Raw genomic sequence first — 13,065 nt, 5'->3', positions numbered from 1 at the left:
ACTTGGTAGATGAGTTGAGTTTATGACGTAGAATAGAAAATTAGTAAAATTTTGGACAATGGGCGTGGCGCCGCCCACTTTTAAAAGAAGGTAATTTAAAAATTTTGCAAGCTGTTATTTGTCAGTCGTTGAAGATATCATGATGAAATTTGGCAGGGCCGTTACTCCTATCACTATATGTACGCCTAATAAAAATTAGCAAAATCGGAGAAGGACCACGCCCACTTTTAAAAAAAAATTTTTTAAAGTAAAATTTTAACAAAAAATTTAATATCTTTACTATGGAACTAAGGATTACTCCCTTTTAAAATACTTATTAACACCTTTCTTTTGATACCCATATTGTACAAACAAATTTTAGGGTCACCCCTGGTCCACCTTTATGGCGATATCTCGAAACGGCGTCCACCTATGGAACTAAGGATTACTCCCTTTTAAAATACTCATTAACACCTTTCATTTGATACCCATATTGTACAAACAAATTCTAGGGTCACCCCTGGTCCACCTTTATGGCGATATCTCGAAACGGCGTCCACCTATGGAACTAAGGATTACTCCCTTTTAAAATACTCATTAACACCTTTCGTTTGATGCCCATATTGTACAAACAAATTCTAGGGTCACCCCTGGTCCACCTTTAGGGCGATATCTCGAAACGGCGTCCACCTATGGAACTAAGGATTACTCCCTTTTAAAATACTCATTAACACCTTTCTTTTGATACCCATATTGTTCAAAAAACTAATTCTAGGATCACCCCTGGTCCACCTTTATGGCGATATCTCGAAAAGGCGACCACCTATACAACTATCACCACTCCCTTTTAAAACCCTCATTAATACCTTTAATTTGATACCCATATCGTACAAACAAATTCTAGGGTCACACCTGGTCCACTTTTATGGCGATATCTCGAAACGGCGTCCACCTGTGGAACTAAGCATCACTCCCTTTTAAAATACTCATTAACATCTTTCTTTTGATACCCATATTGTACAAACAAATTCTAGGGTCACCCCTGGTCCACCTTTATGGCGATATCTCGAAACGGCGTCCACCTATGGAACTAAGGATTACTCCCTTTTAAAATACTCATTAACACCTTTCATTTGATACCCATATCGTACAAACGCATTCTAGAGTCAACCCTGATCCACCTTTATGGCTATATCCCTAAATGGCATCCACCTATAGAACTATGGCCCACTCCCTCATAAAATACTCTTTAATGCCTTTCATTTGATACACATGTCATACAAACACATTCCATGGTTTCCCTCGGTTCATTTTCCTACATGGTTATTTTCCCTTATGTTGTCACCATAGCTCTCAACTGAGTATGTAATGTTCGGTTACACCCGAACTTAACCTTCCTTACTTGTTTATTATTTAAAGTCGACGACAAACAATGGTCGACTGCATAATATAAAAGATATATAAATATACAACTCAAAAGATAAAATTAAAGATATATCGAGATTTCAACAATGTTATATTACAAACAAATATATATTAATGAACATTACTCTTTAATTTCGGAATATAATAATAATAAGAAATATGAGCAGAAATAAGATCTTATACCGAAATCTTATACTGGCGGAATGCATCAGATTCCGCTCAGCATGATTTCGGAATGCAGTGGATTCCAATCTTCCTGTTCGAATGCAACAAGATTCCAATCAGCATGTCATGGGAATCCGGCAGTGATAAGAGTAGTGTAATGAGGATACGCCATAACACGGCATAAAAAAGTAACATGACCTGTGTTGTTGGAATGCACCGGATTCCAATCAGCTCGATGCCTGACCCATAAGATTATACTGCCGGAATGCATACGATTCCGGTCAGTGACTCATGAAAAATATATTTTTACGTTGTTGGAATGCACCAGATTCCAATCAACACAGTACTGTCTTGTTCCTTCTTAATGATACATGTTGATAAATGTTCCTCCATCCTTAAATGAGATAGTTCCTGTTTTTTATGGAAGAAATAAAATGCCGGCAAATCAAATTAGCTTGTATCTCTTAAATTAGATAGGCAAGTATTGCATTACGTAGAGTGGCAAAAGTACATTCAAGACGGATACAGCTATACAAGTCATTGTAGTGCGCGCACCAGATAAGAAGAGGATTATTATACTCAGTTGAGCAGAGCTCACAGAGTATATTAAGTTTGATTGGATAACGGTTGGTTGTACATATATAAAGGAATCGAGATAGATATAGACTTCCATATATCAAAATAATCAGGATCGAAAAAAAATTTGATTGAGCTATGTCCGTCCGTCCGTCCGTCCGTCCTTCCGTCCGTTAACACGATAACTTGAGTAAATTTTGAGGTATCTTGATGAAATTTGGTATGTAGGTTCCTGAGCACTCATCTCAGATCACTATTTAAAATGAACGATATCGGACTATAACCACGCCCACTTTTTCGATATCGAAAATTTCGAAAAACCGAAAAAGTGCGATAATTCATTACAAAAGACCGATAAAGCGACGAAACTTGGTAGATGAGTTGAACTTATGACGCAAAATAGAAAATTAGTAAAATTTTGGACAATGGGCGTGGCACCGCCCACTTTTAAAAGAAGGTAATTTAAAATTTTGCAAGCTGTAATTTGGCAGTCGTTGAAGATATCATGATGAAATTTGGCAGGAACGTTACTATTATTACTGTATGTACGCCTAATAAAAATTAGCAAAATCGGAGAAGGACCACGCCCACTTTTAAAAAAAATTTTTTTTTTAAGTAAAATTTTAACAAAAAATGTAATATCTTTACAGTATATAAGTAAATTATGTCAAGATTCAACTCCAGTAATGATATGGTGCAACAAAATACAAAAATAAAAGAAAATTTAAAAATGGGCGTGGCTCCGCCCTTTTTCATTTAATTTGTCTAGGATACTTTTAACGCCATAAGTCGAACAAAAATTAACCAATCCTTTTGAAATTTGGTAGGTGCATAGATTTTATGGCGTTAACTGTTTTCTGAAAATGGGCGAAATCGGTTGATGTCACGCCCAGTTTTATACACAGTCGTCCGTCTGTCCTTCCGCATGGCCGTTAACACGATAACTTGAGCAAAAATCGATATATCTTTACTAAACTCAGTTCACGTACTTATCTGAACTCACTTTATCTTGGTATGAAAAATGAACGAAATCCGACTATGACCACGCCCACTTTTACGATATCGAAAATTACGAAAAATGAAAAAAATGCCATAATTCTATACCAAATACGAAAAAAGGGATGAAATATGGTAAGGTAATTGGATTGTTTTATTGACGCGAAATATAACTTTAGAAAAAACTTTATAAAATGGTTGCGACACCTACCATATTAAGTAGAAGAAAATGAAAAAGTTCTGCAGGGCGAAATAAAAAACCCTTAAAATCTTGGCAGGTATTACATATATAAATAAATTAGCGGTATCCAACAGATGATGTTCTGGGTCACCCTGGTCCACATTTTGGTCGATATCTGGAAAACGCCTTCACATATACAACTACCACCACTACCTTTTAAAACTCTCATTAATACCTTTAATTTGATACCCATATCGTACAAACTCATTCTAGAGTCACCCCTGGTCCACCTTTATAGCGATATTTCGAAAAGGCGAACACCTATAGAACGAAAGCCCACTCCCTTTTAAAAATACTCATTAACACCTTTCATTTGATACCCATATCGTACAAACAAAGTCTAGAGTCACCCCTGGTCCAGAAAGGCCCACTCCCTCTTAAAATACTCATTAACTCCTTTCGTTTGATACCCATATTGCACAAACGAATTCTAGAGTCACCCCTGGCCCACCTTTATTGCGATATCTCGAAACGGCGTCCACCTATGGAACTAAGGATTACTCCCTTTTAAAATACTCATTAACACCTTTCATTTGATACCCATATCGTACAAACTCATTCTAGAGTCACCCCTGGTCCACCTTTATGGCGATATTTCGACAAGGCGAACACCTATAGAACGAAAGCCCACTCCCTTTTAAAAATACTCATTAACACCTTTCATTTGATACCCATATCGTACAAACAAAGTCTAGAGTCACCCCTGGTCCAGAAAGGCCCACTCCCTCTTAAAATACTCATTAACTCCTTTCGTTTGATACCCATATTGCACAAACGAATTCTGGAGTCACCCCTGACCCACCTTTATGGCGATATCTCGAAACGGCGTCCACCTATGGAACTAAGGAGTACTCCCTTTTAAAATACTCATTAACACCTTTCATTTGATACCCATATCGTACAAACGCATTCTAGAGTCACACCTGGTCCATCTTTATGGCGATATCTCGAAAAGGCGTCCACCTATAGAACTAAGGCCCACTCCCTCTTAAAATACTCATTAACTCCTTTCGATTGATACCCATATTGCACAAACGAATTCTAGAGTCACCCCTGGTCCACCTTTATGGCGATATCTCGAAAAGGGGTCCACCTATAGAACTAAGCCCCATGCCCTTTTAAAATAATCATTAACACCTTTCATTTGATACCCATATCATACAAACAAACTCTAAAGTCACCCCTGGTCCACCTTTATGGCGATATCTCGAAAAGGCGAACACCTATAAAACGAAGGCCCACTCCCTTTTAAAAATACTCATTAACACCTTTCATTTGATACCCATATCGTACAAACAAGGTCTAGAGTCACCCCTGGTCCACCTTTATTGCGATACCTCGAAAATGCATCCACCTATAGAACTAAGGCCCACTCCCTCTTAAAATACTCATTAACTCCTTTCGTTTGATACCCATATTGCACAAACGAATTCTAGAGTCATCCCTGGCCCACCTTTATGGCGATATCTCGAAACGGTGTCCACCTATGGAAATAAGGATTACTCCCTTTTAAAATGCTCATTAGTGTAGGGTTATATTTATATTCAACTTTAAATGTACCTACTTTAAATAAATTGAATTTTTTTCTTCTTGTTAATTTTTATACTCAGTTGAGCAGAGCTCACAGAGTATATTAAGTTTGATTGGATAACGGTTGGTTGTACATATATAAAGGAATCGAGATAGATATAGACTTCCATATATCAAAATAATCAGGATCGAAAAAAAATTTGATTGAGCCATGTCCGTCCGTCCGTCCGTCCGTCCGTCCGTCCGTTAACACGATAACTTGAGTAAATTTTGAGGTATCTTGATGAAATTTGGTATGTAGGTTCCTGAGCACTCATCTCAGATCGCTATTTAAAATGAACGATATCGGACTATAACCACGCCCACTTTTTCGATATCGAAAATTTCGAAAAACCGAAAAAGTGCGATAACTCATTTCAAAAGACAGATAAAGCGACGAAACTTGGTAGATGGGTTGATGTTATGACGCAGAATAGAAAATTAGTAAGATTTTGGACAATGGGCGTGGCCCCGCCCACTTTTACAAGAAGGTAATTTAAAAGTTTTGCAAGCTGTAATTTGGCAGTCGTTGAAGATATCATGATGAAATTTGGCAGGAACGTTACTACTATTACTCTATATGTGCTAAATAAAAATTAGCAAAATTGGATTAAGAACACGCCCACTTTTTAAAAAAAAATTTTTTTAAATTCAAATTTTAACAAAAAATTTAATATCTTTACTGTATATAAGTAAATTAAGTCAAAATTCAACTCCAGTAATGATATGATGCAACAAAATACAAAAATAAAAGAAAATTTCAAAATGGGCGTGGCTCCGCCCATTTTCATTTAGTTTGTCTAGAATACTTTTATTGCCTTAAGTCGAACAAAAATTTACCAATCCTTCTCAAATTTAGTAGGAGCATAGATTCTATGACGGTAATTGTTCTCTGTGAAAATGGGCGAAATCGGTGGAAGCCACGCCCAGTTTTTATACACAGTCCACCGTCTGTCCTTCCGCTCGGCCATTAACACAATAACTTGAGCAAAATCCGATATATCTTTACTAAACTTAGCCCACGTACTTACCTGAGCTCACCTTTTCTTGGTATAAAAAATGGGCGAAATCTGACCATAACCACGCCCACTTTATCGATATCGAAAATTACGAAAAATGAAAAAAATGCCATAATTCTATACCAAATACGAAAAAAGGGATGAAACATGGTAACTGGATTGGTTTGTTGACGCAAAATATAACTTTGGAAAAATCTTTGTAAAATGGGTGTGACACCTACCATATTAAGTAGAAGAAAATGAAAAAGTTCTACAAGGCGAAATCAACAGCCCTTGGAATCTTGGCAGGAATACTGTTAGTGGTATTGCATATATAAATAAATTAGCAGTACCCGACAGATGATTTTCTGGATCACCTGGTCCACTTTTTGGTGGATATCACGAGAACGCCTTCACATATACATCTAAGGGCCACTCGCTTTTAAAACCCTCATTAATACCTTTAATTTGATATCCATATCGTACAAAAACATACCAGAGTCACCCCTGTCCCACCCTAATGGCGATATCTCGAAAAGGCGTCCACCTATAGAACTAATGCCCCCTCTCTCTTAAAATGCTCAGTAACACCTTTCGTTTGATACCCATATCGTACAAACATTCTAGAGTAACCCCTGGCCCACCCTAATGGCGATATCTCGAAAAGGCGTCCACCTATAGACCTAGTGTCCACTCCCTCTTAAAATGCTCAGTAACACCTTTCGTTTGATACCCATATCGTACAAACATTCTAGAGTTACCCCTGGCCCACCCTAATGGCAATATCTCGAAAAGGCGTCCACCTATAGACCTAATGCCCACTCCCTCTTAAAACGCTCAGTAACAGCTTTCGTTTGATACCCATATCGTACAAACATTCTAGAGTCACACCTGGCCCACCCTAATGGCGATATTTCGAAAAGGCGTCCACCTATAGAACTAAGGATTACTCCCTTTTAAAATACTCATTACCACCTTTCATTTGATACCCATATCGTACAAACACATTCTAGAGTCACCCTGGCCCACCCTAATGGCGATATCTCGAAAAGGCGTCCACCTATAGACCTAATGTCCACTCCCTCTTAAAATGCTCAGTAACACCTTTCGTTTGATACCCATATCGTACAAACATTCTAGAGTCACCCCTGGCCCACCCTAATGGCGATATCTCGAAAAGGCGTCCACCTATAGACCTAATGTACACTCCCTCTTAAAATGCTCAGTAACACCTTTCGTTTGATACCCATATCATACAAACATTCTAGAGTCACCCCTGTCCCACCCTAATGGCGATATCTCGAAAAGGCGTCCACCTATAGACCTAATGCCCACTCCCTCTTAAAATGCTCAATAACACCTTTCGTTTGATACCCATATCGTACAAACATTCTAGAGTCACCCCTGGCCCACCCTAATGGCGATATCTCGAAAAGGCGTCCACCTATAGACCTAATGTACACTCCCTCTTAAAATGCTCAGTAACACCTTTCGTTTGATACCCATATCATACAAACATTCTAGAGTCACCCCTGTCCCACCCTAATGGCGATATCTCGAAAAGGCGTCCACCTATAGACCTAATGCCCACTCCCTCTTAAAATGCTCAGTAACACCTTTCGTTTGATACCCATATCGTACAAACATTCTAGAGTCACACCTGGCCCACCCTAATGGCGATATCTGGAAAAGGCGTCCACCTATAGAACTAAGGATTACTCCCTTTTAAAATACTCATTACCACCTTTCATTTGATACCCATATCTTACAAACACATTCTAGAGTCACCCTGGCCCACCCTAATGGCGATATCTCGAAAAGGCGTCCACCTATAGACCTAATGCCCACTCCCTCTTAAAATGCTCAGTAACACCTTTCGTTTGATACCCATACCGTACAAACATTCTAGAGTCACCCTTGGTCCAGCTTTATGGCGATATCTCGAAAAGGCGTCCACCTATAGAACTAAGGATTACTCCCTTTTAAAATACTCATTACCACCTTTCATTTGATACCCATATCGTACAAACACATTCTAGAGTCACCCTGGCCCACCCTAATGGCGATATCTCGAAAAGGCGTCCACCTATAGACCTAATGCCCACTCCCTCTTAAAATGCTCAGTAACACCTTTCGTTTGATACCCATATCGTACAAACATTCTAGAGTCACCCTTGGTCCACCTTTATGGCGATATCTCGAAAAGGCGTCCACCTATAGAACTAAGGATTACTCCCTTTTAAAATACTCCTTACCACCTTTCATTTGATACCCATATCGTACAAACACATTCTAGAGTCACCCCTGGCCCACCCTAATGGCGATATCTCGAAAAGGCGTCCACCTATAGACCTAATGCCCACTCCCTCTTAAAATGCTCAGTAACACCTTTCGTTTGATACCCATATCGTACAAACATTCTAGAGTCACCCCTGGCCCACCCTAATGGCGATATCTCGAAAGGGCGTCCACCTATAGACCTAATGCCCACTCCCTCTTAAAATGCTCAGTAACACCTTTCGTTTGATGCACATATCGTACAAACACATTCTAGAGTCACCCCTGGCCCACCCTAATGGCGATATCTCGAAAAGGCGCCCACCTATAGACCTAATGCCCACTCCCTCTTAAAATGCTCAGTAACACCTTTCGTTTGATACCCATACCGTACAAACATTCTAGAGTCACCCCTGGCCCACCCTAATGGCGATATCTCGAAAAGGCGTCCACCTATAGACCTAATGCCCACTCCCTCTTAAAATGCTCAGTAACACCTTTCATTTGATTCCCATATCGTACAAACACATTCTAGAGACACCCCTGGTCCACCTTTATGGCGATATCTCGAAACGGCGTCCACCTATGGAACTAAGGATCACTCCTTTTCAAAATACTCATTAACAGCTTTCATTTGATACCCATATCGTACAAACACATTATAGAATCACCCCTGGTCCACCTTAATGGGGACATCTCGAAAAGGCGTCCACCGATAGACCCAAGGCCCACTGCCTCTTAAAATGCTCAGTAACACCTTTCATTTGATACCCATATCGTACAAACAAATTCTAGAGTCAGCCCTGGTCTACCTTTATGGCGATATCCCTAAATGGCGTTCATCCATAGAACTATGGCCTATTCTCTCTTAAAATACTCTTTAATACCTTTCATTTGATACACATGTTATACAACCACATTCCAGGGTTACCCCAGATTGATTTTCCTTATTTTGTCTCCATAGCTCTCAACTGAGTATGTTATGTTCGGTTACACCCGAACTTAGCCTTCCTTACTTGTTATTTTTCAATTGTAAAATATTGTCTTTCAAAAATTTTCATTCGGTTGAAATATTTAAAAACGTTTTGTAACATACTTTTATGAGCGGTTAAATAAAAATATTTTATAAAAATAAATAGTGCTTATTATTAAATAGTGATTTATATATTAAATACCACATTGGCGATCTAGCCAGCCAAACATAAAAACCGTCCTTCAAAAACAACGAATCAAATTTTAATTTTTGTATGCTGTATGAAATAATAACGCCACCAGTTGATGTTCAGCAAAAATCGATTTATTCTCTTCCTAGTTATTTATTATGCGAGTGGAAACCATATTGACTTCCGAAAACGATACCATAGTTCTGTTTACTATATCCAACTTATTACGTTTTTATCAGCAAATTCTTAAACAAATTGTTAAATGTGGTGCACTTGAACAAACTTTAATTGATTTACAAAAGACCAGCGAAGAGATTTATTTAAATTCACTTTCAAATAAAGTGCGTAACATCTTGCAACGTCCAGCTCTAACTCGCTAAAAGTTTTGTAATTCGTACCTTTAAACTAGTGTGAAGTGTCCTCACTACTCGAAGAATTATCTGAAAAACAAATTGAAAATATATACCAAATATATCGTGAACATCACAAGAGCCCTCTCTAACGCGTATTTGACGTAGACGTGGTGGTCCAAAAACTAGATTCACTTCTATAAAATTAGTTTATTTTCAACTGCACGACGTCGTCTTCGTCGTATTTTTGGATTGTCATTATTTCAGACGTTACCGCTGCATCATTAACATCAGCCTTTTCAATCAAACATTGCAAGAGCAACAACAACAAAAGCTACAAATACAAAACAATTAAAGCCATTGCACAATACATTGTCTAATTTCATCAATCAATTTTAAAGCCACTGCACAATACATTGTCCAATTTCATCAATCAATTTTAAAGCCATTGCACAATACATTGTCTAAATTCATCAATCAATTTTAAAACCATTGCGACAAATATTTGGTGAGCTGTATCCTGTAGGAACGAAAACGGCGACCTTGTAACTGATGTCCAGAGAGTGCTTAGATTATGGAAGGAACACTTCTCTGCTCTCCTAAATGGAGGCAGCAATTCACCGCGCAGAGATGAAGAACCCGATCCCGCAATCGTTGATGATGGAATATATGGCCCCCCGCCCGATTATGACGAAGTTAGAATAGCAATAACCAGATTGAAAAACAACAAGGCCGTGGGCGCTGATGGATTGCCTGCGGAGCTATTCAAGTTCGGCGGCGAGGAGTTGGTAAGGCGCATGCAGCAGCTTCTTAGCAAAATATGGGCGGACGAAAGCATGCCCGACGGTTGGAATCTAAGTGTTCTTTGCCCAGTCCACAAGAAGGGGGATACTGCAAAATGCACCAACTATCGTGGAATCAGCCTTCTTAATATCGCATATAAGGTCCTTTCAAGTGTATTGTGCGAAAGATTGAAGCCCACCGTGAACCGGCTGATTGGACCTTATCAGTGCGGCTTCAGACCTGGTAAATCTACCATCGACCAGATTTTCACAATGCGCCAAATCTTGGAAAAAACCCGTGAAAAGAGAATCGACACACATCACCTCTTCGTCGACTTTAAAGCCGCCTTCGACAGCACGAAAAGGAGCTGCCTATATGCCGCTATGTCTGAATTTGGTTTCCCCGCAAAACTTATACGGCTGTGCAAAATGACGTTGAGCAACACCATCAGCTCAGTCAGAATTGGGAAGGACCTCTCCGAGCCGTTCGAAACTAAACGAGGTTTCAGACAGGGTGACCCCCTATCGTGCGATTTCTTTAATTTGATGCTGGAGAAAATTATACTAGCTGCAGAACTTAACCGCACTGGAACAATATACTATAAAAGCGTGCAATTACTGGCATATGCTGATGACATTGATATCATCGGCCTAAACACCCGCGCTGTTAGTTCTGCTTACTCCAAGCTGGAAAAAGAAGCGGTAAAGATGGGTTTGATGGTGAATGAGGATAAAACGAAGTACCTGCTGTCATCGAGCAAAGAGTCAGCGCATATGCGCCTTGGCAACCACGCTACTGTTGGCAGCCATAATTTCGAAATAGTAAAAGACTTCGTTTATTTGGGAACCAGCATCAACATTAGCAACAACATCAGCACTGAAATCCAGCGAAGAATCAATCTTGCCAATAAATGCTACTTTGGACTAGGTAGGCAATTGAAAAGTAAAGTCCTCTCTCGGCGAACGAAAATCATACTCTACAAGTCACTTATCGTACCCGTCCTGCTATATGGGGCAGAAGCATGGACCATGACAACAGCAGATGAAGCGGCTTTGGGAGTGTTAGAGAGAAAAGTTCTTCGAAAGATTTATGGACCTCTACGCGTTGGCGATGGCGAGTACCGAAGAAGATTTAATGATGAGCTGTACGAGCTATACGCAGACATCAACATAGTCCAGCGAATTAAAACGCAGCGGCTGCGCTGGCTAGGCCATGTTATGCGAATGAAAGATGATGCTCCGGCCAAGAAAGTGTTTCTATCGGAACCCGCCTATGGAAGCAGAGGTAGAGGGCGGCCCCCACTCCGTTGGAAGGACCAGGTGGAAAACGATTTAAACTCCCTTGGTGTGACCAATTGGCGCCGGTTGGCGGAGCGAAGGAGCGACTGGCGCGCCTTGTTGGACGGCCATAACCGTTTAGACGGTTAAGCCCCAATTAAGTAAGTAAGTAAGTATCTAGTATTAATATTATTTATATGTATCTGTATATGTATCAAAATAGATTAATAATTTGGGTTTTGTAAACGCTCCTTTCCGAACATTTTTATTTCTTCCTATAATATAATTTTTGCAGTTATTTCTATTAACAATATTTCATTCACCATCAAATAATATACGTACATCTACACCACGAAATCAAGTAAACGATTCACTTATTGATTTGGATAATGAAAATTATCAAAATGATTTACCAAATCTATATGTGAATCAAAATAATGAAATTTTTGCTACATCGGTAAAACTTCCCCAATTTTGGACTAATTGCCCTGAAGCATGGTTCATCCATGCTGAAATGCAATTTAGTCGAAAGAACATTACTCAGGAAGGGACAAAATATGAACATGTCATAATTGCACTTCCACAGGATGTAATTATGACAATTCTTGATTTTATTCAAAATCCTCCTGAAAATGACAAATTTTCTGCATTAAAGAAAATTTTAATTGAACGGCACTCATTAAGTGAGAATGCCAAATTAGATCGAGTGTTATCCGATTCAGAAATGGGAGATCGTAAACCTTCTGAGTTTTATCGGTCTCTAGTGCTACTCTCTGGAAACAATTTTAGCAAAGAAATTCTTAAAAAGCTTTGAATAAGGAAGTTGCCCAAAAATTTAAGTATTATTCTTACTAGTTCGAATTTGAATGAAATAAGTGAATTAGTTAAATTAGCCGATAATATTTGGGAAGTTTATAATAAAAATGAAATAGCCTCAGTTAGTAATTTTCCAAATTCTATAAGCGAAAATGCAATTATTTCAAATTTGGTTCAAACAACTAACATGATGTGCAAAAATTTTCAAAAATTGTCATTAGAGATCAGTGAAATTAAAAATCATATGAGTCAAAATTATTCAAGGTCCCGATCTTTTAGTAGGAATCGTTTTAGAAGTCCTTCTAGATATCGATCAAAGTCTCGTGACAACCCAAATTGGCTCTGTAGGTATCATTATAAGTTTGGTAATCAGGCTTTGAAGTGCGAACAACCATGTGCTTTTAAAAATAATAGTTCGTCAAACTAAAGTTATCCGTTGTTACGGCGACA

The sequence above is a fragment of the Eurosta solidaginis genome, unplaced genomic scaffold (assembly GCF_040869045.1).
Source record: "Eurosta solidaginis isolate ZX-2024a unplaced genomic scaffold, ASM4086904v1 ctg00001879.1, whole genome shotgun sequence".
In the NCBI taxonomy this organism is placed as follows: domain Eukaryota; kingdom Metazoa; phylum Arthropoda; class Insecta; order Diptera; family Tephritidae; genus Eurosta; species Eurosta solidaginis.
Note: the sequence above shows the minus strand (reverse complement) of the source record.